This window comes from Haemorhous mexicanus, chromosome 6 (assembly GCF_027477595.1).
Source record: "Haemorhous mexicanus isolate bHaeMex1 chromosome 6, bHaeMex1.pri, whole genome shotgun sequence".
Taxonomy (NCBI): Eukaryota; Metazoa; Chordata; class Aves; order Passeriformes; family Fringillidae; genus Haemorhous; species Haemorhous mexicanus.
This window is the reverse complement of record NC_082346.1, coordinates 65811593-65838620: the sequence shown is the minus strand read 5'-3', so window position 1 is coordinate 65838620 and position 27028 is coordinate 65811593.

The following is a 27028-nucleotide window of genomic DNA, read 5'->3' as shown; positions in this document are numbered from 1 at the left end:
AGTAGCACAAAAACCATTCCAGCCCCATTCCCAAACCCCATCCCAGCAGCACCACAAAAACCATTCCAGCCCCATTCCCAAACCCCATCCCAGCAGCACCACAAAAACCATTCCAGCCCCATTCCCAAACCCCATTCCAGCCCCATTCCCAAACCCCATCCCAGCACCATTCCCAATCCCCCTCCCAGCACTGTCACTTTGATTTTTTAAGATTTTCTAAGGTTTCTGATGTTGACATTCTTGTGTAGAACTTTCTCACACCCTTTCTGTAAATAACTCATGGTTTTGCATTCTTTTATGGAGGAGGAGAAATTTGATGGGCTGTTGGTTTGTCCAGTGTCATTGGAGAGGTGGCACTGTCACCCTCCAATCCACTGCCACTTTTAGAAAACCATAAATGTTAGAGTCAGAAAATAAACTTCCCTTTTTTCCTTCACCTTGAGAACAGTGGTGTGTGCTTGTGTTCTTTCGTGTCCTATAGTGACACAGCACCATTCCCAACCCCATCCCAGCACCATTCCCAACCCCATCCCAGCACCATTCCCAAGTCCATCCCAGCACCATTCCCAAATCCATCCCAGCACCATTCCCAAACCCCATCCCAGCACCATTCCCAACCCTATCCCAGCATCATTCCCTAATCCATCCCAGCACCATTCCCAACCCCATCCCAGCAGTCCCAAATCCATCCCAGCAGTCCCAAACCCCATCCCAGCACCATTCCCAACCCCATCCCAGCACCATTCCCAACCCCACCCCAGCAGTCCCAAACTCCATCCCAGCATCATCCCCAGCCCCATCCCAGCACCATTCCCAACCCCATCCCAGCACCATTCCCAAACCCCATCCCAGCACCATTCCCAACCCCATTCCTGGAGCACTCCCTGCTGCTGCTCCAAGACATTTTTTAAAATATATTTTATATTTTTATTATATATATTTTAATATATATTTATATATTTTATTATATTTTTAGGGTTTTTTTATAGTGTTTATTACCAGCTCCCAGCCGCCCCTATAATCAGGCACTGAATTTACAATTTCCCAGGTAGCTGCACAAAAATATTAACTCCACTTCAGGCTCTGTTTGGAATAACAAAACCAACTGCTTCAAAACACCTTGGTGTTTAAAACCTCTCCATTCCTCACACAACCCGAGGCAGCTGTGTGGCAGAGGCAGTGTTTAGAACACAAATGCTGTGATGAATCCATCAGGAATGATTCATTCCCTTTGCCATCCAGAGCAGAGTTCCAGGGCCCTGAATTCAAACCAAACAACACCATTTCATCCATTCCTGCCTGGCTGTTTGTCCCAGCCATGTGTGCAGGTCACCCCTACATTTTCAATTTGCCTGCTGTGTGAGGATGACCTGGGCACCATGTGGGACATCTGGCACAGCCTCCTGCACTCCAGGAGCAATTCCCACAGCAGGCAGCAGCTGCTACAGGAGGCTGCTCCAGCAGGGACCAGGCAGGGGAGTGCTGGAGAGTGCCCAGGGAGGGGGGATGAAGGGAGGAATCACCCCCAGAGCTCCAGGGGTTTGGGACACAGCTCGAGGGGTGCCAGGGTGGGATTGTTGGAGGTCTGTGCAGGAGCTGGGATGATCCTTGGGGTCCCTTCCAGCTCAAGATATTCCATGAATCTCTGATCTCTGCCTGCCATGATGAGGCAGGAGTCTCCACAATTTACAGTTCACAAAGAAAATGGAAGAAGTCCGAGTGAAAATTAAAAAAAAAAAACAGCTTTAAGTGGATTCATGAGCAAGGCTTGAAAAATTCCCTCTTCCAAACTAGTCCCGAGTTCCATTCCCAAACATGGACACGAGCAAAAGCTTGAGCAGGGAGAAGGGATCATTTCTGGATTGAGATTTAAATGATGTTCGGTGATCTTGGGCTTAATGAGTGGAAAGGCCAACACACAAAATGGAATGGCAGGAAAAGGGGAATGGCCTGAAGCTGAAGGAGGGCAGGGATAGGTGGGAGACTGGGAATTCCTGGCTGGGCTGGAATTGCCAGAGCAGCTGGGGCTGCCCCTGGATCCCTGGCAGTGCCCAAGGCCAGGCTGGACACTGGGACACCCTGGGACAGTGGGAGGTGTCCCTGCCATGGCAGGGCTGGCACTGGGTGGGATTTAAGGTCCCTTCCAGCCCAAATTATCCTCTAAGTGCACCCCAACCCAGCCCCTGGATTTGCTCCCTCAGGGTGTGGTGATTAAATCAGAGACTGAGCACCTGATGGCCCAGGTTTGTCCAGGCCCACCTGGAATTACCAATCCCACTGCCTCGTGCCACTTCTTCCCTCACATCTTTCTCCAGGCACAATTTTTAAGCATTTTCTTGATTCCTGAGTACAAAGGAATGATGTTTGGTTAAAAAAAAAACTATAAAATTGTATCACAATGGCACCAGGGGAACCCTGCAGGGCAGTGGGTGGTTATGGATACACAACACATCCCCCAGCCCACAGCCCTGGTGGGATCCCTCTCCAGATCCATCAGAACAGCAGGAATGACTTCAGCAGCTTTTCTCTCACTCACAATGCTAGAACAAAGCCCTTGAGTTAAAATAAATTCCTGAAGAACCCCCTTCGTGCTGCAGCTTTTGTAGCTCAGGCTGAGAGTGCAGGCAGGGCTATTTATTCTCCTCTGTAATTGATATAATTCTGTAACCTGTTTAATTCACCCAGGGGGGTCAGGAATTGCCTGCAGTTATCCCAGTCCCTGGGTGCACATCCTGTGCCTGCTCTCTCCTTGCCCCGTGGCACACCCAGGGTTTCACTAAAACCTGAATATTAAACAAAAGTGATCGTGCTGCAAATCCTGCCCCTCTGCCATCCCTTCCTTTCCTTGGGCCTGAAATCAAGGACTTGAGAGTTGAGCACCTGCAGCACAGCTCTGTGAGACTGTGGAGAGGGGATGTGGCTAATTCCACACTGGGAATCAGAATCCTGGGATGGTTTGGGTTGGAATGGACCTCAAATCCCCCCCAGTGCCACCCCTGCCATGGCAGGGACACCTGCCACTGTCCCAGGCTACTCCAGCCCCAGTGTCCAGCCTGGCCTTGGGCACTGCCAGGGATCCAGGGGCAGCCACAGCTGCTCTGGCAATTCTGTTCCAATCCCTCCCCACCCTCCCAGCCAGGAATTCCTTCCCACCACCCAATCCAACATCTGGGCTGCCAGAACTCATTCCTTGTGCAGGCTGCCCTAGAGCAGGGGCTGGATGGAGTCCCAGAATAAAGCAGGGATTTATTCCAAGGATCTCCTCCATGGATCCACCTGGGGCAGCACCAGAGCCCAGCCAGGGCTGCACCCAGGATGAACCAAAATGGCCCCAAAATGCACGGCCGGGCACGGGGTCTCTCCCTGGGATCAGCTCTGCTCCATTTGCACCTTGCAGTTCATTGTCCCAGCCCAGCTTTAGCCCAGGCACTCCCACCCTGCTTGTTTTTCTCTCTCCAGCCCACGGGGTTTGTGCTCCTGGGCTGAGATTTGGCTCATTTGTCCTTGGTGCCCAGCTGGAGCAGGAACTGTTTTGTCTCCCTGCTCTGTGCACAGAGCTCACCATCCCATAATATGGAGCCCAGACCCACACACTAAAGCAGCACAGAATGTGAAAAATAGAAAAGCCAAACATGAGGCATCATGAGCAGCCAGCATTCCCAGCAATTCCAGACTGACTGGGTTCTCTCCTTCTCTCCCAGTGCAAACCAGAGCAGGAGCAGCAGAACCCAGCAGTCCCCGCTGGACCCTGGAGATTCATTCAGGGCAGGAAGGAAAATCTGAACCTACACCAGGATGGGGCTGAAGATCAGGGAGGGAGAGCTCTGGGAAACTCAGGCTTCCCAAACCCATCCATTTCCTGACCTGGAATTTGCTGCTGTCCCAGCTGGAGGCAGCCCACACCAGCTCTGAGTCCTGTGGGATGGAGACTGGCTGAGTGGCACAAGAAATGCAAGGAAAATCCTTCCTCTGGCTCTGCCCAGCCCTCAATTCCCAGCTGCCAGGGAGAGGGAACTGAATCTCACACCCACAGAGTGGACATGAGCACAGGCCTGAGCAGGAGAGGGGATCATTTCTGGATCTGGATTTAAATGATGTTCTGTGATCTTGGGCTTAATGAGTGGAGAGGCCAACACACATAATGCAGAAAAAAGTTCTAAATCATCTCTGTCTTCAAGGGAACGTTATAGGATTAAAAATCCATGTTCAGTAATTATTAGAACAGGGTTAATTAAGCAGCCTGGTGCCCCAAATCCCTCTGCAGCAGCCAGCCCTGACCCCTCACCCAGATTTGCACTTCCAGACTGGCAATAACACTTTTCCATGGATAATTTTACCCAGAGCTTTCCTGGAGGTGTAGCAGCTCCTTCCTCTCCATTTTTATTTACATCCACCACCCTTGTGCCATCCTCCCTGATGCAGGAGGTGCATCTGATCCTTCTCAAACATTTAAACTCAAGGTTTCTGTTGTTTGTGCCAAAGCTCCCCAGCCTCCAACCAAGATCAGACAGGAGTTAGGAGGTGTTTCCAAGAGCAGGAGGGGGTGGCTCAGTGAGGACAAATTGGGATAAATCAGATTTTCCCTCATCACAGCCCAGAGAAAGAAAACATTGGGTGCTTTCTCCTCTCTGTGAGGAATCAGGGGCTGAGGTGTCACCCTCAGGCATCACCTCCCCTTGTAGAAATCACTTTAATTTAATGTCAAATGGCAAATTTGATCAATAAAAAGCAGTGCCTGAGCTGTGCTGCAGTGACACGTGGGAAGCAGGGAGACTGTGGGACCAGCAGGCTCTGCAGAGAGACGAGATGTCAAAACCCTTAATTTAATTGGGAGAGGGGAAAAAGCAAAGGCTGCAGTGCTCTGTCACAGCTCTGCTGGTTATTAGGGATAAAACTGGGAGAAACAGCAGCACCAAGGTGGCTGGAGAGGATTTGTTCCAGCTGTGAAAAACGTCAATCACTTGTTTTTAAAATTTTAAAAGTTTAAGGATAATAAAATAGTTATGAAAATAGCAATATAATGAGAGTAATAATAATTTGGACAGTTAGGATTAGGACAATCAGAAACAACAGAAACAAAGAGTTATGGACAGTCCAGGTTCCTCTTTCTGGGCAAAATAAGCCCAAAAAGGCCCCACGTGCACAGAGGATTAACCCTTAAAAGCAACAGCCTGTTGCACATTCCCACAGCTCATCCCTGGTGCATCAATTCCATTCCCACCCAGGATTCTGTCTGGGCAGGGTCAGCTCCTTCCTCTGGATCCTGACGGCGTCTCCAGGGCTGAGCAGGCAGGAAGAAGTTCGTTTGTCCTGAGAAGGGAGCAATAAATTCTCTTTCTCTGACAGATGCAGGTGTCCTGTGGCTGCTAGCCCTGTGGGAGTATCTCATTCCTCTTTTTAAAACAGTATTTTACACAGCATGGTTTCTATTATTCTATATTCCATTCTATTGTTCTATATTCTATTCTTTATTCTATTCTATTATTCTGTATTCTATTCTATAGTCTATTCTATTCTATTCTATATTCTATTCTATATTCTATTCTATTATTCTGTATTCTATTCTATATTCTATTCTGTTCTGTTCTATATTCTATTCTATTGCTATTCTATTATTCTGTATTTTTATTTTATATTATGTAATAACCTAAAACTATATATAACACACTTAAGAAAGTTAAGAAAAAATGAAGAAAAATAAACATACTTAAGGAAATTGATGCAGCATCACTTTCTAACACAACACATATCATATTCATTTGAATATTTGCAAAAAGCCAATCATAAAATACACATTTTTCACAGAGCCCTGGGCTTGTCTGTGCTGCTCCAGCTGGAAATCTCCAGCCCTGGCTGACACCAGTGTTGATCAAACTGAGGGAGCTGCTCCCAACATCCCCCCCGGGGCAGGATCTGCCTTGCTGCCATCACAATCCCCTCGGGGTGTTATTTTCCCAATCCCATTTCTTTTTCCTCATTTTTCCCATTCACCAGCCTTTGCACTGAGACACAGACTGACCCCAGCCCTGTGGCACCAGCAGCTCCTTGGGGAGTGCAGCTGGGGTGTGAATTTGATGTGGAGAGCTGTGATCACTCATGGCCAGGATCCCAGCTCCAGGAGGAGGCTGAAGAGCAGCTGGGTGGGATCTGAGATGTAAAATCACAGCTTCTGGGGGAAATGCAGCCCTGGATGGAGCAGGGGCACTTTGGGTCAGCCTTGGGAAGGAGCAGAATTCATCCCCAGCACAGGGCTCAGCCTGCCAGCCCTCCTCAGGGGAGCTGTTCCCTTCTTCAAAAGGCAGGAAAATTCCTTCCTGACACTCCCTCCCTCTACAGGAAAAGGCAATACAGGATTTTAGACTGAAAGTTTTATTTATTTCCAGGGATGGGGCAGCCACAGCTTCTCTGGGCAAGCTCTGCCAGGGCCTCACCGCCCTCAGAGCCAAGAATTCATTCTGTAGAAAAAATTCCTTCTTTCCAAAGACTTGTAAATATTTTCCACACACCATTGCCCTTTCCCCTTCCACACTCCACAGCTCCAAGTGGTGTTTGATTTTTTCAATAATACGACTTAATACTTGAGCTCAATGGCTTGTTTTTGTTTTTTATTTTTTTCCAAGTCATGTAATCCCCTCAGCTTAGCTCATTAATTTAAAAAAAAAGAGAAGAAAGCAAAAATCTGAGCTGCAATAGGGTACAGACTGCAGGGGCTCCGTGGTGAGATGGTGTTGTCTTGGAAGGAGCAGGGAATTCTCTGTGCCACTGGCTGGGAATATTCCCCCTCCTGCCAGACCTGCTTCCCCTTCCTCGGAGGGAAAGGGAAAACTCAGAGCAGCTGAAAAATTCATGCACCTGGAACATCCAAACAGAGCTGGGAGCTTGGGGGTCTGGGAGGATTTATGGAAAAGCCATATATTTATGGGAAAACCCACAGATTTCTGGGAAAAGCCATAGATTTAGGGGAAAAGCCATAGATTTCGGGCATCACACATCTCAGCAATGCTCCCTGGGCCACCTCAAAGTTGCTCAGTGTCTTGGTTTGAACAGCCAGGTGTGTGCTGAGGAAGGCAGGAGCCTCCCTTGAAATGGAAAATGCAAACCCCCTCCCTCTGAATTGTTGTAATTTTGAAATGAAGGGGCTCTCAGGCAAAGAGGTGGGAATGGGAATAACAGTTCTTTATTAGGGAAATTAAAAATACAAATGCAATAGTATTTCAATACTATTGAAATAAATGTATATATATACAAAAATATATTTTATCTATAAAACCCCTGCCAGAGTCAGACCCTGCCCTGCCCCCTGTGGGTCAGGGTGGTGGCACAGTCCCATCCCAGGGGGGCTCAGCCCTCCTGCAGTGCCAGCTGTGGTTCTGCTGGAGCAGGGATCCTGCACAAGGGGGGAGTTTTCCTCTGCAGCTCCAGGGCTGCTGGAGATGGGCCTGCTCTCCCTCTGGGAATGCAGGGCAGCAGAAAGCTGCTCCTCTGGGAATGCAGTGGGCAAAGGCTGCTGGGCTGTTCCCAGGGCAGATTGGATCCAGGGAGGAATGCTTGGCTCCTCCCCTGGGCGGAGCATCTCCCCATGGGATGCTGGAATTGGATCAGCCCTGCAGGGACACTCAGTGGCCATGGACAGCAGAGATCTCCTGGAGGGAGGGTTGGCTGTGGCAGAGATAAAGAAACCTGCCCCAGGAACAGCAGAGAACTGCCCAACTCTGACAGGTGGGGATGGAATTCACATCCCAGGCACAGCCTGCAGCCCAGGACACTCAGGTACAGTTCCATGAGGTGCCTCTGCCCCCCTGAAGTGCCCATCACCTCACCCTGCTTTTCACTAAAACCCCAGAGTGTTTTGCTCAGGAATATGGCAAAGACCAGGGGGTCTGAGGGCAGGGATGTGCCTTGCTCAGGGCTGGGGTCAGCTGCTGCAGCCTTGGCTCCTCTGGCATGGGGAGCCTCACTGCCTTCCCAGCCCTGCTTGTGCTGAAAATAAAACTTTAAAAGCCAGCTTTTAAAGCGTGTCTCTGCTTTGTTTGACCTCCTCTCTGGCAGGACATCGCCATCCTGGGCATCTTCACCAAAAAGGCTTTTCCTGTCACCTCATCCATGTCTAAAGGGCAGCAACAGCCTGGGTTTCCAGCAAGCTGTCACAGCTGACTGCTGGCACTGGAATTTTTGCAGCTCAGCTTTCCAGAATAAACCCAGGTTTCTGAAATAGGAGCTTTCATTAAGAGAAAATTTTAATTTGTCTTCATTAAGGATGTGTGTACTCAGTGAGTGACCTACATTTTGATTACTGAAGTGAATAATATATTTTTTCTCTTAGCTGGAAGGTACCAAGTTATTTTTATTTTCCTCTTTAATCCTGGAAATGGGTTCGGCTTTAGTTGGATGCAGAGATTCAAACCTACCAAGCTCATGATGCAGTGGGGTCACAGCTTGGGGAATTTCAGCATTTGCATTTGTGCACTTTTTGTCTGCATGAGGCAGATAATGCCTGGCAGAGGGATGGGAGAGGATGGCCAGGTGTGTGTGCTCCAGAACATATCCCATATCTCCAAAATTCCTAATTCCCAATATCCCATCTGTGGCATTCACATTCTCTGAAAAATCCCTTGGCCCAGGATTGTTCTCCTGGGAAGCTGAGGAGCATCAGAGAAAAGGAAAACAATTTTTATCTCATTTGCTTCTCCTGTGCTGTGCTGGTGTGGAATGTGTTTGGAGATTGCTCACCCACAGGGGATTGTTCTATTGCATTCTGCTGGGAGTTGTTTTCACTCTTTGGCCAGTCAGGGCCAGGCTGTGTCGGGGCTCTGGAGAGAGTCAGGAGTTTTCATTGTTATCTTTTTAGCCTTCTGTGAGTGTCCTTTCTGTATTCTTTAGTATAGAATAGTTTAATATTCTTTAATATAATATAGATCATAAAATACTAAATGAGCCTTCTGAGAGCATGGAGTCAGACTCACCATTCCTTCCTGCCACGAGGTCCCAGCAAATACAATTCCCAATCTCCCATCCATCCCTGCCCTCTGGCACTGGGAGCCATTCCCTGGCTCCTGTCCCTCCATCCCTTGTCCCCAGTCCCTCTCCAGCTCTCCTGGAGCCCCTCCAGGCCCTGCCAGGGGCTCTGAGCTCTCCCTGGAGCCTTCTCCTCTCCAGGGGAACATTCCCAGCTCTCCCAGCCTGTGATCCTCACCCTGGGGACCCAAGGGCTGGGCAGAGGTCACAGCCAGGAGCAAATCCTCCCCCAGGGCTGGGCACACCTGTGGGTGCAGGGCCATGGACCAGAGCTGAACATGGGGTTATTTCCAGGGAATTTGCTCCTGAGGTGCCTCTGGGGCTCTCAGAACTCGACCCCAGCCCTGGCAGCCCCTCATCCCCTGCTGCTCACGGCACTTGCACACCCCTACACCACAGAAAGGGAAGGCAAGCTCCACTCAGGCTCCCTGCTGCCCTCCAAAAACCCTTCTCCCTGATTTCCCTCCATGAATTTGAAACCCTGTGCTGTGAATCTTAATTAAATCCTCATTTTTCAATATTCAAGTGTGTTGCCAGAACATTTTCAGCTGTGTCCTTCCACGGGAGCACTGAGAAGCTTTTTAAGTGTTTAGGACTTGTCTTCCATTTTCAAAGGTACTTTATGTCCTTTGTTCTTTTAGATTTAGGCTCCAGGCACTCCTACAAGTTGTTGTTTTTTTTTTTTCCTCCACCATTGATGCAGTCTTATTAAAAAAAATTCTATAATTCTGAAGTTTCTGGTTTCCACTCAACCCTTGTTTTTCTCAGCTGTCTCCTGGGCTGGCTCTACTCTTTATGCAAATTTCCTGCGATTATGCAGAAAGATCTCATTAGATTGATTGATACTGTCATATCAGCAGAGGCCAGCCCTGCTTTGCAGTCGGCAGGAACCCGAGTGCCAGGCAGCAGCAGCGTCCCAGGCTGTCCCCGGGGATGGAGCTTTTGTTTCCTGCGCGGGGCTGCTCCTGCACCTCCTCCCCGATCAGAGCCTGCAATCACAGCCTCCCCCGGGGCTGAGAATCTCCACCTTGCCTTTGGTGCTGCCAAGGTGAGGAGGAGGAGGGTGCTGGGCTGCTGTGCCTGCTCAGGGAGCAGAAACTGCTCTGCCACAGCCCCGGATTTCCCTGGAAATGGGAATTGTGGGGGGTCCACGCTCAGGTCACTCGTGGGTCCTGGGGAAAGAGGGGCTGGCTGTGCCCAGGTCACACCCATGCAGCCCTTTCCTTGGAAATCCTGCTGTCCTGGCTGGGAGATGCTGCAAGTCCAAAGAGCAGTGCAGATCCCACACAGGAGGAGCCACGGAGGCAAAAAGGGAATTCTGTACTGCAGGAGAAAAGGGAGTTCTTTATTACAGGAGAACAGACTGGTTTGGGTTGGAAGGACCTTCAATCCCACCCCATCCTGCTTGAATGCCATCAAAAAGGGAATTCTGTACTGCAGGAGAAAAGGGAGCTCTGTATTGCAGGAGAACAGACTGGTTTGGGTTGGAAGGACCTTCAATCCCATCTTGCTTCCTTCCCCTGCCGTGGGACACATCCCACCATCCCAGGATGCTCCAAGCCCCTCCCGCCTGGCCTTGGACAATCCAGGCATGAACTTTGAGGGATAAATCTCTTCCCTGGCATCCCCTGGGGGTGTGCAAACCCAGGGCACAGGAATATTTCTGTGTCTGCTCTGGGGTGCCCTGACCCCCAGGGCAGCACTGACTTTCACCCTCATCCATGGGGAAAGTTTCCCAGACTTCAGGATAGACTGGAACCCACAAAAGTGTGCAATAGATTATAGAGAGCAGTGTGGGTGTGTCACTGGGTGAGAAATTGAGGGTTTGGGGTTTTTAGTGTGCTGTGGATGGAAGCAAGATGCAGAGCACAGTGTGTCATCCTGGGCTTCTTCTTCATGCTTCTTCTTCCTCCTTCTCCATGGGTTTGGGTGGAATTTGTAATTGGGCAGAAAAGTCCCCATTGCAGCTCTGTGGGATCAGTTATTGGGGTAAAAGGGAAAATAATCCAGGTGTCAGCTCTTAATTGGATAGTTTAGCCTTAAAAGCCCTTGGAACCAGAGATTGTTGGGCATTTTGTGCCTTCTAATGGAAAGCTGAACTCCCAGCAGTGAGACTGTGTCACTGATAAGAAATAATAAACACCTGAGTGTGAACAGGAATTACTGTCTCAGTGCCTTCAGTCCAGACCCAGAGAACACCACAGCTGGAACCCTGACATGGTGAACAAGCACAGGACAGGACCACGAATAACCTCATCCCACCCCCTGGAATGCCCCAGCCATCCCAGGGGTTCAGGGAAGGCAGCTGGATTCACCCTGGGCACTGAGAGGGACAATCCCCCAAATTCTCAGAGGGTTCAGTAACAACTTGGACTTGCAAACTGCTGAACACTCAAATTGAACAAGGTCCTTGGCAAATTTTCAACCATCTCCAGGAAGGCTTTTCACAGATTTTAACTCATCCAGACACAACAAGGAGCTCTGGGACTTTTTTGCTCTGGTTTATGGTATTCTTAGAGAAGAAGAAGACAGGAGAAGAAGGAGAGAGAGAAAAGGCAGAGAGGGGGATTATGGATAATTTCCCCCCTAAGATCCAGAGTGGTCTTGTTGTCCACAAACATTGGATCCATCACCCCTTGTGCAACAAGGCCATAATTGCACACTGGAGAGAAACCCTGCTGGTTATTTCAGAGCTGGAGCTCGCTGGTGTCCCACAAACCAAAAACCATTTTTTACTATTGGTACATTTTGGCACACAGAGGAGTTGGTGTTCACTGGGTGCAACTTACCCAGTTCTCTTATTAATTAGCATCCTGTCTGTACTGGTTAATGATCCTGCCCAGGCTGGTTATCCCGTGGTGTCTTGGGTTGGAAGATTTAGCTGGGGTGTGAATTCCATCCCCACCTGTCAGAGCTGGGCAGCTCTCTGCTGTTCCTGGGGCAGGTTTCTTTATCCCTCCCACAGCCAACCCTCCCTCCAGGAGATCTCTGCTGCCCATGGCCACTGAGTGTCCCTGCAGGGCTGATCAAATTCCAGCATCCCATGGGAGATGCTCCGCCCAGGGGAGGAGCCAAGCATTCCTCCCTGGATCCAGTCTGCCCTGGGAACAGCCCAGCAGCCTTTGCCCACTGCATTCCCAGAGGAGCAGCTTTCTGCTGCCCTGCATTCCCAGAGGGAGAGCAGGCCCATCTCCAGCAGCCCTGGAGCTGCAGAGGAAAACTCCCCCCTTGTGCAGGATCCCTGCTCCAGCAGAGCCACAGCTGGCACTGCAGGAGGGCTGAGCCCCCCTGGGATGGGACTGTGCCACCAGCCTGAGCCCCCCTGGGATGGGACTGTGCCACCACCCTGAGCCCCCTGGGATGGGACTGTGCCACCACCCTGAGCCCCCCTGGGATGGGACTGTGCCACCAGCCTGAGCCCCCTGGGATGGGACTGTGCCACCACCCTGACACACACAGGGGTCAGGGCATGCTCTGACTCTGGCAGGGGTTTTTTTTGTACTATTACTATATATTATATTTTATTTTTATTTTCTTCCCTAGTAAAGAACTGTTATTCTAAATCCCATCTCTTTGCCTGAGCCCCTTAATTTCAAAATTACAACAATTCAGAGGGAGGGGTTTGCATTTTCCATTTCAAGGGAGGCTCCTGCCTTCCTCAGCACACACCTGGCTGTTCAAACCCAGACACATGCCCAGTGTTTCTCTTGTTCTGGTTGTGGTTTCCTGGGTCAAATCCCCCTGCTGGAGTTCCTTTTTCCCACTCAGAGCTGATTTCAGTGCCTGAGTTGTCTTTATCAGTTTCATTCTCATCCTGGGAGTTCTGCCAGTTGTCCTCTGGCCCTTAAATCCTGCATTCCCTGTGCCACTCCCCGTGGCTCATCCTCCTCCCCAGGCTTTGTTAACCTCCCCCTGAGCCTGGATCACTGAAACACGGCCAGCCCTGAGCCCTAACAAGGCAATTCCACTGAGCAGTTTGCTTCTCCAACACCTGAACATCAGTCAGAACTCACTGGCTGCTCTGTTCTGTGGATCCAATCTCCATCCTCGTTGGTTAGGCTGGAAAATAGACAAAGTTCAAACACTAAAGAACACACTCCTTAAGAAAATGTGACATGTCCCACATTTTGGAGCATTCCTGTGAAAAATGCATATTTTATGATTGGCTTCTGGTAAATATTCAAATGGATATGCCAAATGAATATGATATGTGTTGTGTTAGAAAGTTATCCTGTGTTAATTTTTTAAGCAGTGTGTTAAATACAGTTTTAGGTTATAACAAAATGTTAAAATAGAAACTGTGCTGGGTGAGATACTTTTCCTAGAGAAAGGACTCACCCCAGACAGCAGCCACAGGACACCTGACTCTGTCAGAGAAAGAGAATTTATTGCTCCCTTCTCAGGACAAACGAACTTCTTCCTGCCTGCTCAGCCCTGGAGACGCTGTCAGGATCCAGAGGAAGGAGCTGACCCTGCCCAGACAGAATCCTGGGTGGGAATGGAATTGATGCACCAGGGATGAGCTGTAGGAATGTGCAACAGGCTGTTGCTTTTAAGGGTTAATCCTCTGTGCACGTGGGGCCTTTTTGGGCTCATTTTGCCCAGAAAGAGGTACCTGGACTGTCCATAACTCTTTGTTTCTATTGTCTCTGATTGTCCTAATCCTAACTGTCCAAATTTTTATTACTCTAATTATATGGCTATTTCTATAACCATTTTATTACTATTAAATTTTTAAAATTTCAAAAACAAGTGATTGGTGTATTTCACAATTCCCAACTGGGGGTTTTGAGGCAGTCAGGGTTCCTCTGCTCTCCCACAGCCCCTCCCTGAAAACTCCTGAGTGCTCCAGGCCCCTGCTGGGACACAGGACTCTGCTCCCCCATTCATTGCCAGAGCATTTCCTGGGTTTTTTCCACAGCTCCTCTGTCTTTGAGCCCTGCTGGTACCCCATTCCCACTGCCCAAATTTCACCTCTGTGCTGTCCCTCCCCTGCAGGAGGAGGGAGAGATGCCAAAATTGGCAGAAATCCTCAGAGAGGCTGGGAAATTCATGGCTGGGGGTAAGTCAGCAGTGCTGTGAACACATTTCCCTTTCACTCACACATTGGGATGCAGAGAGGGAAAATGCTGCCAGGGGAAGCCATGGGCTCTGGGAGTTACCTTGGACATTCTCACAAGAGTGGGCAGCAATTTCAGGTCATTTTATTAAATATTCTTGCTAGCAATGCTGGGACAATCATCAGGAACGTGCCCAGGGAACGTGTGGGGAACGAGGAGTGGGGAATCCTCCTCCTGATGGAGGAAAAGCTGGCTGCTCCCCAGCCCTGGAGCAAAATGGGAGTATTTAAGGAGTAATAAAAAGAGGCACTAAGCAGCATGGCTTTAAGCTAGAGACACTCTTAGCAGACAGCTCCTTCTGCCTCTCCTTGAGCTGCTCCTCCTGCTTTGTCCTGGGAAAATGCCAGCTCTCCTCCAGGCCTGTAGTTCTCCTTGTGCAGATATTTGTCTTTATTCCCTTTGTTTCCCCAGGCAGGTGACAAGCAGCTTTCCAAGGCAGGTAATGTTTAATGGAATGGAGCAGCAAAGGCTCTGCCACCCCGAGCAGGAAGGGTGGGAAATTCTGCTTCAAGCAACCCAGGTGTGCCAGGAGAGCCAGCTCAGCTGCAGCCCGGCCTTCCCTGCTCACCTCATCCCTGAATTTTAACACATCACCTTAAATATTTGTGTGTGACAGTAAAAAGGTGCAAAAATGAGCTCTGTGCTTGGGGTGTGAGAGCTGGAAAGTCCCTGGAATGTCCCTGGAATGCCCAGGACAAGGATCAGGCCAGGAATGACCCAGGGAGGGTGAGAGAGAGGCTCCTGATTCCCAGGGAGAGTGAGAAACACAGAGACCCAAAGAAATAAGAAGAATTAAATATTTACCTGCCTTGGAAAGCTGCTTGTCACCTGCCTGAGGAAACAAAGGGAATAAAGACAAATATGCTGCACAAGGAGAACTACAGGCCTGGAGGAGAGCTGGCATTTTCCCAGGACAAAGCAGGAGGAACAGCTCAAGGAGAGGCAGAAGGAGCTGTCTGCTAAGAGTGTCTCTAGCTTAAAGCCATGCTGCTTAGTGCCTCTTTTTATTACTCCTTAAATACTCCCATTTTGCTCCAGGGCTGGGGAGCAGCCAGCTTTTCCTCCATCAGGGGGAGGATTCCCCACTCCTCGTTCCCCACACGTTCCCTGGGCACGTTCCTGATGATTGTCCCAGCATTGCTAACGAGAATATTTAATAAAATGGCCTGAAATTGCTGCCCACTCTTGTCTTTGAGAAAGTCCACAGGTAACTCCCAGAGCCCATGGCTTCCCCTGGCAGCGTTTTCCATCTCTCCTGCAGGCAATTATTCATCTCCTTGGTCTGATTATGGCTCTCATTATTATCCATCCTCTCCTATTTGAGCAGTAATATCCCATCTGTGCAGTGGCAACTGTTTCATTCCCTTATTCTCTGCATTTAGCATGGACCATCCTATTGGAAATCCAGATAATGGATGTGCTGGATGTGCTTGGGCTGCCCATTTAAATGGCCTTTAAATCCTGCCCATCCCTGCACTTATCCCTTTGTGCCCTGTGAACTTTGAGATTCACTCTTTAATTTCCTTTAAGGAGCACAGCTGAGCCTGCCCTGGGGCTCCCAGCACCTCCCTCTGCCTGCATCTCAGGCAGTTATTTCCTCCACTCATTGCAGATTTGTTCCTAATCCCTTTCTAGGAAGGATTTGTTACCCCAAGACCCAGTTCTAAAAGGGTTTGGCACTGTGGCTTCAAACAAATTGGGGATTTATCCATATCCAGCTACCTGTGTCCTGCCAAATTTCCCAACAATCCCTCGAATTCCTCAGTTTGTGCCTCTGAAATTCCAGACCTGGCTGAGGGTTTGGGCTCCTTGGCAGCATCTCCCCCCTGCCTTTTCAATCCCCTCAGACTCAGTCATTGGGAAGGATGAAGGTTTGACAGGAAAATCTCACAGCTATGTGTGCTCGGCAGAAAGATTTTGAATGTAGAGTCTAAAGAAGGAATAGAGATGGAAGCAAGTTTGGATCCAGAAGAAAAGAATTGCTGAGCCAGCCTGACTGGCTGACCAAGGAGCAAAGGGTGAGTTAGTTAGAAGGGGGGTTTATTATTGTTCTTGTTATAATATTAATTAATATAAAATTATGATATATGATATGATATGATATGATATGATATGATATGATATGATATGATATGATATGATATCCTTAATATAATTTTCTTATAATTCTTTCTTCATTATTATTATTATTTTATTTTTATTCCTTAGAGCAAAGGATAAACCCTCCCCAAACAAGAAGATGATTTTACCCAGCACAAAGATTCCACAGGCAAACAAGGCAGCAAATGTGGCAAGGAGAAAAAAGGTCTCAGAATTTCCCACTGCAAGAAAACTGCAAACCAACTTCTGGCTGGAGCTGCAATGAACTGACTGGGAGAGACTGGAGAGCAGTGCCATGGATGTGGGAATTAGAGTAGTTATGGGGGGCTGCAGGTAACAGTTAAGGCAGAGATTGGTTCTGCTGTGTGGAGATGCTCAGCAAAGCAAAGGAAATAATGCACTGTAACCTAAACTCAGGGTCTGCAGGCCTGCCTGCAGCTGGAGCTGAGAGCTGTGGGCACAGCTCTGTCCCCCACGGCCCTGGGCTGCTGGGACACCTTGGATGGAATAAACTGCATTGGGAAGAGCCCCTGGAGTCCCCCATCCCTCATTCAGGCTCTTGCAGTGGCGCCCAACGTGGGGCACCATTGGTAAGAGCCTGGTTTAGGGATGTGGGACTCCATGCCTGCCTGCAGCTGGAGCTGAGCTCTGGCACCCACGGCCCTGGGCTGCTGGGACACCTTGGATGGAATAAACTGCATTGGGAAGAGCCCCTGCAGTCCCCCATCCCTCATTCAGGCTCTTGCACTCAGTGGTTTAACCTGAGCTGACTGTGAGTGCTCAGTTCAGGGCTCTTGCTCACAAAATTCAGAGAATTCTTTACAATTTTCCCACCCTGCTTCCCCAAACCCTGCAGGAATCATTGCCAGCTGCTGATCAGCTGCCTGCCAGGTCCAGGAATCCTTGGGCTGCTCTGCTCAAGTGCTGTTGACTCCCCATTATTGCTGCAGCTTCTTTGGGCTCCTTTATCCACAGCAAGGTCAAGTCTCTGCTGCTGATTTGATTCCCATTTATCCCCCAGAGGGGGAAAAATGGACATATTCCCACCCTCCATCCCCTCCCTAAGGGCCTGGAGAAGCTTCCTCTGATATTTCATTATTTTATCCACTTTCCCTGCTTTTTTTTAACCTTGTCATTTCCCCCCCAGCCCCTTTTCTCCAATCAGTGCTGTTTGTTATTCTGGTTTGATTATCTTGTCCCTGGACCATGAAATCAGGGTAGCACAATACCAACCAGAAATATCACAAGAGGGAATGGTAAAGTACAAAATGCTCAATGCTCCCTCAATATTTTAAAAAGAATATTCTGACGGGAGGGAGCAGAGGCTGCTGGCAATGCTCCTTTGAATTAATGCTGCTTAAATATGCCAAATTTCCCTTTGATCTCATTAATTCCAATCACAGCCCAAGCACAGCTTTCAATCTGAGCTGGGTTTTTTTCCCCTGCAAAAGATCAAAATGTGTCTTGTGTCCAGCAATTAAACAGTTTGTTTCTGAACTGCACCCAGTTTAATATTCCACTTGGAACGCAAGGGTAGGAAGCCAATTAATAAGAAGTGTATTAACCGTGATTTATGCTGAGCTTAAACACTTGGCAGTGAGGCTTTAATGGGATTTTGACTTATTTAATGGGTTGGGAAAAGTGGGAAGGCAGGGGGGAGGTGACTTGGGGTCTGGAGCTTCCTCCAGTCTGTAGGGATTGCTTCCAAAATTTATATTACAAATATAAAACCATATAAAAAAGCAATAGATATAGAAAAAATATAAATATTATAAATATAGAAAAGAAAAATATTAAAATAGAAACACTAAAGATTTAAAATACAAAAATTAAATTTAAAAATGTTAAATATAAAATATAAACCCAGGGCCAGGCAATGCAGCTCTCCTGGTGTGGTATTTCCGTGTGCTTTAACCCTGGACCTTTACTGCTGTGTGCATTATGGAAATGCTCCCTTTATAAATCCCAGATGGAAAAGGCCTTTCCTTGCCCAGCTTTTCCCAGGGGGAGGCTCTGGCCCAGCTCAGCCTATGCCCCCAGAGCCTTCCTTGGACTTTCACCTTGGGAAAGAGCCAGTGGAGCCTTTTGGAGGAAGGGAGAGCACAAAATCCAAAATATTCCTTTACCTTGCAGCCTCTGAGCCAGGAGGGGACACTGGGGAATTTATTATTATTATTCTTATTTATTTATTTATTTATTTATTTATTTATTTATTTATTATCATTATATTTATTTAAATATGTTTATTATATTTATTTATTATATCTTTATTATTTATTTATTTCCATTCCTTTCCCAGCACAACTGGGTGGCCTGGAATTTGGGTTTTTCCAATTTTCCAAATTTTTTCCATCCTCTGATGAGCTGAGCTCTACCAGGAGGGGCTGGAAGTGCCCCCAGGCTGCTGTGAGCAGGGCAGGGCAGGGCAGGGATCACACCCCCAGCAAAGGGAGTGTGCCCACAGCTCCTCCAGCAGCTCAGCAAACAAACATCCTGCTCACCTGGGCACTCCGGACCCCTGTGCTCACCTGGGCACTCCTGATCACTGTGCTCACCTGGGCACTCCTGATCCCTGTGCTCACCTGGGCACTCCTGATCCCTGTGCTCACCTGGGCATTCCTCACTCCTATGCTCACATGGGCATGCCCAATCCCAGTGCTCACCTGGGCATCCCTGTGATCCCTGTTCTCACCTGGGCATTCCTGATGCCTGGGACTGCTCCTGGGATGGGGAAGGTGCTCTGGGATGTGCTCGGCTCCTCCTCAAAGCCTCAAAGCTCTTCTGTGGCACAGCAGCAGCACCTGTGAGCAGCTGAGGTGCTTTTCCAGAGCAGTTTGTGCAGAAAGCCAGCAGGGAACATCTCCTGGTGTTCTCCTGCTGTGCCAGGCAGGAGCATTCCCCTGGAAAACAGACCTGCAACCAAAGAACTACAGCATCATTAAAGAAAACAATGATTAAATCCAAACTTTGATCACCATTTGCCCACATAACCATCTCAGAGTGCCACATCCACTCTTTGTCTGGACACCTGCAGGGATGGGCACTCCAACCCTCCCTGGGCAGTGCCAAGGCCTGAGCCCCCTTTCCATGGGGAAATTCCTGCTGTGCCCACCCTGAGCTCCCCTGGCCCAGCCTGAGGCCGTTCCCTCTGCTCCTGTCCCTGTTCCCTGGAGCAGAGCCCGACCCCCCTGGCTGTCCCCTCCTGGCAGGAGCTGTGCAGAGCCACAAGGGCCCCCTGAGCCTCCTCTGCTCCAGGCTGAGCCCCTTCCCAGCTCCCTCAGGAATTCTCCAGCCCCTTCCCAGCTCCTCAGGAATTCTCCAGCCCCTTCCCAGCTCCCTCAGGAATTCTCCAGCCCCTCCCCAGCTCCCTCAGGAATTCTCCAGCCCCTTTCCCAGCTCCCTCAGGAACTCTCCAGCCCCTTCCCAGCTCTGTTCCCTGCCCTGGACATGTCCAGCCCCTCCAGGTCTCTCCCACCACGAGGAGCCCAGAGCTGGACAAGGATCTGAGGTGAAACAGAACCTGCCTGGTTCCTGTCCCTCATCCCTGCACTCCCATCCCCTCTCCCTGCTGGAATCTCGTCCAGAGCCCCAAACCCCCTGCAGACAATCCCATCCCAACAGGAGCTCACCCACGGCCAGCCCAGCTCTGGATCCATCCCCTGACCTGCCCCAACCACACACATTCATTCTTCCCCCAAGTTCAGCCCAAACTGGGGTTTGCACTGGTTGGCTGTCTCCTCTCACTGCCTTTACAGCGTTCCCACACAGCTGAGAGCTCCTCCCGTGCTGTGCTGGAGCTGGGAATCCCCAACAACTGTTATCCCAACAATGGGGTTGTCTATGCAATATGTTACCAGCATTTAAAAAAACCCCAGATGTTCAGGCAGCTCTGGAGGAGCGCCAGGATGCTGTAAAGTTGATGCCTGTCATAAACTATAATATTTTATTTAACTCCCAGTAAAACTCAGCTGGCAAAGATACTTTATGGGCCCCTATTAATGGGAATGGGAGCCATGGATCATCCCTAATGCAGGGAACAAATCTTGTGGGGCTGGCTGTTCCAGGAGGAATCTCTCTGGGGCTCTGTTTGCTGTTTAACTCCACAGCTTCATCCAGGGGAGAGGCTCCTCCCGTGCTCTGTGTGAGCTGAATATTGGATTTGCTGATAAATATAATAATTTCTGCTGGAAAAAATCATGGAATCACAGAAAGATTGGGTTGGATGGGAAGGGACTTTCAATCCCCCCCAGAGCCACCCCTGCCATGGCAGGGACACCTCCCACTGTCCCAGGGTGTCCCAGTGTCCAACCTGGCCTTGGGCACTGCCAGGGATCCAGGGGCAGCCCCAGCTGCTCTGGCAATTCCAGCCCAGCCAGGAATTCCCAGTTCCCAATCTCCCATCCATCCCTGCTCTCTGGCACTGGGAGCCATTCCCTGGCTCCTGTCCCTCTGTCCTTGTCCCCAGTCCCTCTCCAGCTCTCTTAAAATGTCCCAGGCTGGACACTGGGACACCCTGGCACAGTGGGAGGTGTCTCTGCCATGGCAGGGGTGGCACTGGGGGGGTTTGAGGTCCCTTCCCACCCAAACCAGGCTGGGATTCTGTGACCCTTAAGCTGAACCCCCCCCCCCCCAGTGCCCCCAGCTGCAACAGCCCAGTGGCTCTGAGGGATGTGCAGGATGTCCCCAGGAAAGGAGCTGGGAAGGACAAGGACTCTGTGCCACCCCTTCCTGACAGCAAAAAAAGAGGGAACAGGGGTGGAAAGCCTGGGATTGAGCAGCTAATTTGGCACAAATGGGGTGTGTGCTCCCATGGGGCTCAGGAGCCCTGCACAGGTGAGAAGGGGACTGTGCTGAGCCCTGTGGCACCCGGGGACAGCCTGGGGACATCCTGCCTGCCGTGGGGTGGAGGTGCTGCCCTGTCCAGGTTCCCCTTGCTCACAGGTTTCCCTGGAGCATGGAGTGTTCCTTTGGGGACAGTTCCTTCCCAAAGTGTCCCCAGGGCAGAACTGCTCCAGCCCCAGGGCTGGCTCCTGTCCCCAGCCTGCTCCATCCCTGGGAGGCTGTGTGTCACTGTCACATTTCCTGAAAATTCCCTGTGCCAGGATTTCTTCTCCTGGGAAGCTGAGAAGCCTCAGAGAAAAATGCAAACAATAATTATCTGATTGCTTCTCCTGTGTTTTGCTGCTTTGGAATGTGGTTGGAGATTGTTTATGAACTGGTCATTGTTTGATTGCTTCCATGTGAATTGTTTTTACTTAATGACCAATCAGAGTCAGGCTGTGTTGGACTGAGGAGTCAGTCACGAGTTTTTCAATATCATTCTTGGCAGCTTTCTGTCTGTATCCTTTCTCTATTCTTTAGTCTGGTTTTAGTCCTTTAATATAACTCTTATATATTAATTCTTATATATAATATATTATTGTACATTATTTCTTATATATATTATATAATATATTATTTTTATTATTAAATATTAATTCTTATACATATTATCTATTATCTATATTATGATATATTAATTCTTATATATAATTCTTATATCATATAATTCTTTACTATAATAGAAGTACATAAAATACTAAATTAGCCTTCTAAGAACATGGAGTCAGATTCTCAGTTCCTCCTTTGTCCTGGGGACCCAGCAAACGCCACAGCTGTGGGCTCTGGGCTCAGAGCAGAGCCCCAGTGCTGCTGACAGGGCTTTGCTCCCTCCAGCTGGCCACTTCTGCATGACTTGAGAGCACCAGGAGATTACACCATGTCCTTTCCTCTTCGGGGTTTTTAATTAACATTTCTATTATCGAGCTTAATTAGCACAGCTCTGCCTTCCATCTGCTTTTCCCTGCTGCAGACGCTTTGCTCCGACACCCTGCAGCCCATCAGAGGAGTAATGAATGAGCAGTGCCACACTCACATGGCACGTGGGAGCCACAGCACCTTGGGGACAAGGGACAGCCACTCTGCTTTGTTCTGGTCTCACCTGGGGGTGTTCCTGATGCTCTGGCCACAGGTGTCACCCTGATATTTTCTGAAAAATCCCTTCTCCAGGATTTCTTCTCCTGGGAAGATGAGAAGCCTCAGCTCCTCCCTGTTTTGCTGCTCTGGAATGTGGCCTGGAGATTGCTTATGCAAACATGTGAATTGTTTTAGTTTAATGACCAGTCGTGGTCCAGCTGGGTCGAGCCTCTGAGGAGTCATGGGTTTTCATTCTTATTCCTGGTAAGATTTCTGTCTGTATCCTTCTTTTTCTTTAGTATAGTTTAGTATAGCATCATATCATATCATATCATATCATATCATATCATATCATATATCATATATCATATATCATATATCATATATCATATCATATATCATGTATCATGTATCATGTATCATGTATCATATATCATATCATATATCATATCATATCATATAACATACCATATCATATATCATATCATACCATATCATATACCATATCATATCATATATCATATCATACATCATATCATATCATATCATAAAACATACCATATCATACCATATCATACCATATCAAATCAGCCTTCTTAGAACATGCAGTCAGATTCTCATCTCTCACCTCATCCTGTGTCAGAACCCAGGACATCCCTCTGGCTGCCCTGGAGGGCTCCAGCCCCTGCCAGGGGCTCAGAGACCCTGGCACAGAGCCCAAGACCCCTGAGCCTTTGATCTTGTCCCATGGAAAAAATTACCAACCTTATATGAGGATTCACAAGCCACAAAAGCTTAAGTAGAATGATAGTTAGTTTGTCACAGGGTAAAAAATAGATTTTTGGGGTTTTTAGAATGGGGGCTCGGGGTCCCAAGATGGAGGAATATGGGCTTGTCCTGTCCTTCTTCTTTCTCCTTCCTGGCCTCCATCTTCTGGGTGATGGTGGCACTTTTGGACTGGGTTAAGGCAGAAGCTCACTGTCTAACACAGGGGATAGGGATTGGGGAGTTATGGTAAATAAAGTACAGGGAGTTTTTGGTATAAAAGCCAACAGCACCCCAAGGCAGCCAGTGTGCCATGGACCAACCTGCTGGACAGACCTCGGCAGTCAGGGAAAGAATGTTACAGATAACAGAGAATAAACACCCTTGGGAACCAGAACAGAAGAATCCTGACTCCTCCTTCGGTCTCCAGGCTGGAAAAAGAGATTTTCCAACACCTCGGGGTCATCCTGACCACAGAGACCCCCCAAGTCCTGGGGACCCTCCCACACACCACACACAGGAGCTGCACGTGCTGGCCCAACTGAGCCCAGCTGTCCCTCAGAGCTTGCCTGGCTCCCTGGGGAGGAGCAGGACCCCAGCAGCTCTGCCAGCCAGCGCCCCGGGCTGCAGCCACGTCACCAGAAGTGACGCTGGCCCCGTGCAGGGACAGGCCAGGACACTGCAGCTCATGTGCAGCGACCTTTTCACTCTCCTGGCAGAGATGGAAGTGCCAGCTGGGCTCCTGTGAGCCAAGCAGCTCCTGACAGGTGTGACCCAAGGTTTGGGCTCTCCTCCCACCTCCCATCAGCCCCAGAATTCCATGGATGGCCAGGACAGCTCCCTCATGATCCCTGCAGAGCCCTCAGCACAGCTCCCAGCCTGGTTCTGCCCCAGGCTGTGCCCAGAGCTCCTCCTGAAGGTCCCTGTCCCTCACAGCCACCCCTGCTGTGCTGCCAGCCCTGCTGCCAAGGCCTGGGAATCCCAGGAAAAGGAGGCTCTGAATGCCAGGAGTAGAACCATGGAACCCCAGAGTGGTTTGGGTGGGAAAGAACCTCAGAGCCCACCCAGTGCCAGCCCTGCCATGGCAGGGACACCTCCCCCTGTCCCAGGGTGTCCCAGTGTCCAGCCTGGCCTTGGACACTGCCAGGGATCCAGGGGCAGCCCCAGCTGCTCTGGCAATTCCAGCCCAGCCAGGAATTCCCAATTCCCAATCTCCCATCCATCCCTGCCCTCTGGCACTGGGAGCCATTCCCTGGCTCCTGTCCCTCCATCCCTTGTCCCCAGTCCCTCTCCAGCTCTCCTGGAGCCCCTCCAGGCCCTGCCAGGGGCTCTGAGCTCTGCCTGGAGCCTTCTCCTCTCCATGGGAACATTCCCAGCTCTCCCAGCCTGGCTCCAGCCCTGGGAGTGGCTCCAGGGCCTCTCTGGACTCTCTGCAGCAGCTCCAGGTCCTGCTGTGTCCCCAGGGCTGGGCACAGGGGCACAGGGGCAGGATTCCCCCTTTGCTGCTGCCCACTCTGAGGGATCAGCCCAGAATTTGGGGTTTCTGGGCTCTCAGAGCACACAGCCGGGGCACATCCAGCTTTTCACCCGGCAGATCTTCAGGCAAGGCTCCACCCTGGAGGAGACTTCAGCCCGACACAAAGCAGGGAGTGAGACTGGGAGGCTCTGCAGGGGCATTGCAGGGCCCCTCTGAAGGCACCAAAGCCCCTCAGCTCTCATTTCCCAGCTCTGGGGTCCCAGGTGTGAGAAGGACACTCTGTGTCACCTCGTCACTCTGCAGCTCCTGGAAGGTGCCTGTGCTCAGCTGGGCTGGGCTCTGTCTGTAGGAACTGACACAACCAGAGCTCACAGCCTGGAGCTGTGCCAGGGGAAATGCAGGTTGGATATCAGGAAAAGTTTTTACAGAAAGGTGATAAAGTTCTGGAATGTTCTGCCCAGGGAGGTGGTGGAGTCCCCATCCCTGGGTGTGTTTAACAAAGCCTGGATGTGGCACTGGCTGCCAGGGGTGAGCTGAGGTGCTGGGGCTGGGCTGGACTCGATGGCCTTGGAGGTCTTGATGCCTCTTGATTCCTTTGGCTTTTCTATTTTTCACATTCTGTGCTGCTTTAGTGTGTGGGTCTGGGCTCCATATCAGGGGATGGTGAGCTCTGTGCACAGAGCAGGGAGACAAAACAATTCCTGCTCCAGCTGGGCACCAAGGACAAATGATCCCAATCTCAGCCCAGGAGCACAAACCCCGTGGGCTGGAGAGAGAAGAACAAGCAGGGTGGGAGTGCCTGGGCTAAAGCTGGGCTGGGACAATGAACTGCAAGGTGCAAATGGAGCAGAGCTGATCCCAGGGAGAGACCCCGTGCCCGGCCGTGCATTTTGGGGCCATTTTGGGTCATCTTGGGGGCAGCCCTGGCTGGGCTCTGGTGCTGCCCAAGGTGGATCCATGGAGGAGATCCTTGGAATCAATCCCTGCTTTATTCTGGGACTCCATCCAGCCCCTGCTCTGGGGCAGCCTGCACAAGGCATTAATCTCTTCCAACCTGGTGATTCTGTGACTCTGTGACTCTATGATTCTTCATGTGCTCAGTGATTCTGTGATTCTCTGTGTGATTCTGTGACTCTGTGATTCTCTGATTCTCTGTGTGCTCAGTGATTCTGTTACTCTGTGATTCTGTGTGATTGTGTGACTTTGTGATGGTGATTCTCTGTGCTCAGTGATTCTGTGACTCTGTGATTCTCTGATTCTCTGTGTGCTCTGTGACTCTGTGTGCTCTGTGACTCTGTGATTCTCTGTGTGATTCTGTGATTCTGTTTGATTGTGTGACTCTGTGACACAGACTCTGTGTGCTCTGTGATTTTGTGACTCTGATTCTGTGATTCTCTGTGTGCTCAGTGACTCAGTGATTCTGTGACTCTGATTCTCTGTGTGATTCTGTGATTCTGTGATTCTCTGTGTGATTGTGTGATTCTGTTTGATTGTGTGCCTCTGTGACTGTGATTCTCTGTGTGCTCTGTGATCCTGTGACTCTGTGACCCTGTGACCCTGGTTCTCTGTGTGCTCAGTGACTCTGTGACCCTGTGATTCTCTGTGTGCTCTGTGACTCTGTGTGCTCTGTGACTCTGTGATTCTCTGTGTGATTCTGTGATTCTGTTTGATTGTGTGACTGTGTGACTGTGATTCCCTGTGTGCTCTGTGATTTTGTGGCTCTGTGATACTCTGATTCTCTGTGTGCTCTATGACTCAGTGATTCTGTGACTCTGTGATTCTCTGTGTGATTCTGTGACTCTGTGACCCTGTGACTCTGTGACTCTGGTTCTCTGTGATTCTCTGTGACCCTGTGACTCTCTGTGACCCTGTGATTCTCTGTGTGCTCTGGCCCACACCCAGGGAGAGCAGCAGCTTTGGGAGGGCTCAGGAGATGGATGGGCTCCTCTGGATGAATTGCCCAGCTGTGTGCAGGCAGCCTGCTTGTGGTGCTGATGAACTGCAGCGGGCACAGAGCTGTCTGAGGGCCTGGGCAATTAGCAGGGATGACAGAGATTGCAGAGAGCCCCTGCAATTTATCTGGGAGCTGGGAGAGATGTGCTGAGTCTGCAGGCCTGTGTCATCCCAGCCCTGCTCCAAGATGGATAGCAGAGCTTTCCTGGGCTGCTCCTCAGCTGGGATCTGCCTGAATGCCCCCAGATTGGCACCAGGGACATGTGTGGCAGGGAGACTCTTGGAGTCTGACCTGGATAATTGCAGGGAATTAACTGCAATTAATGCAGGTAATTAATGTGGGTGCCAGGGCTGGGGTCCCAGGGACAGGTGCCACCTCACCCCAACGTCACCCTGAGCCTCCTAGGAGCACCCAGGAGTTATTTATGAGGGGAGAACTCTGGAATTCCAGCCCTGGAGGAACAGGGAGAGCACAAACCTTACAGCTTCCTGCCATTGATTCTCACAGAGCTTCACAAAAAGTTTGGCTTTATCAACTTCCAGTGGTGGCCAATCCATCAGAACCCTGGGGAGGGTGTGGGGCTTCTGCACCTGCAGTGCCTGCCAGGTGCTGCTGAAACCTCCATCAGATTAGGAGGATGCT